We start from the raw sequence: 1323 nt of genomic DNA, 5'->3' as shown, positions 1-1323 counted from the left end.
GGAAATCATGAATATTTACATTTTCTTTTACAAAACAAAAACAAACGTCTACAAAACACCCTAGGAAATAGTTTTTTTTTTTTTTAGAATAACTCTAGATTAAATAAAATATTTCGTAATATTAGAGAAGAGTGGCAAAAGTTGGTTAACCATGACCATAACAAATATCTTATCATGAACATTATCATCTTACCTTACATGTCCAGATTAATCAACACCCAATCCGTCCCATCACAAGTTCAATCGGTTCTATAAGCTATAAACTTTTTAAATATCTAGTCAAATTAATATCACCTATCCTGGGGACTCTTTTCAAATTCCGATTTACAAACTCTGTTTATTTCCGTGCTACACCCTCGTATATTGATTTATCGAGTACTGACAAATCAATTAGTTTTGATGTAACATCTTTATTCACTAAAGGTCCTATTGATGACTTACTTCAATATTTATCATATCATTTGGACTCGTATAATCTAGAATTACCAACTAATGTCATCATGAATTTGGTATCCCTTCGTATAAAAAATAAATTAATTAACTTTCAATGATAATTTTTATGAACATATATTTGGTATGGTCACGGGTAACCATCTTCCACTCCCCAGAAGGGGTTTTGATAGGTGGTTGAGAGAGGTTAGGAAAAGTGAGAGATAATTCAGAAAGTGCAAATCAGACTCCAAATTACAGGCAAATGCTCACTATATTAAAAAGCCGGAGATATTATGAGAAATAAGAAAAGCATCAGGGGATTAGCAAACTCAGAAATGTCGACGAAAGCAAAATGTTAATATGGTTTCAGGCAACTGTTTAGTATGGAGATGATGAACGACTTGTTGCAAGAGAGATCATCGAAATGGAAGTGTTACGACACGAAGACGAGGATGCTGGAGGAGAAAAGATGAGATTGGAGGAGAGAAAGAATGAGATTGTGAAGAGAGATGAGAACGGAAGAAGAGGAGGAAGGACTAAAGATACAAACAGCTTGATAAGGCTGATTAAAAATTGTTGCACAGACTAAGGATTAGATGAAGAAAAGAAAGAAAAGAAGTCTGGACTCCTGGATTGGCATGGGACGTCAGGAACTTGTCCTGTCTCGAACCCCAAACCGAGAGGTAGTCCTCATTCGGCAACTAAAGAAGAGGAAGGGGTTTCGAACCCACCACACGAGGTCTTCCTCTTAGGAGTTATGAACCGAAAAAGACTCTAGGGTCACCAAATGTTACAGGGACTGAAATCATCTCCATAACAAATGGACGGCCCCAGGCTCTTTACTTCGGACAATCCAGCAGTCGGAGTGAGCAGCATCCTTTAGTTAGATGA

This window comes from Macrobrachium nipponense, chromosome 27, assembly GCF_015104395.2.
Source record: "Macrobrachium nipponense isolate FS-2020 chromosome 27, ASM1510439v2, whole genome shotgun sequence".
NCBI lineage: Eukaryota > Metazoa > Arthropoda > Malacostraca > Decapoda > Palaemonidae > Macrobrachium > Macrobrachium nipponense.
The sequence above is the reverse complement of the archived record's forward strand: the minus strand, read 5'-3'. Positions refer to the sequence as shown.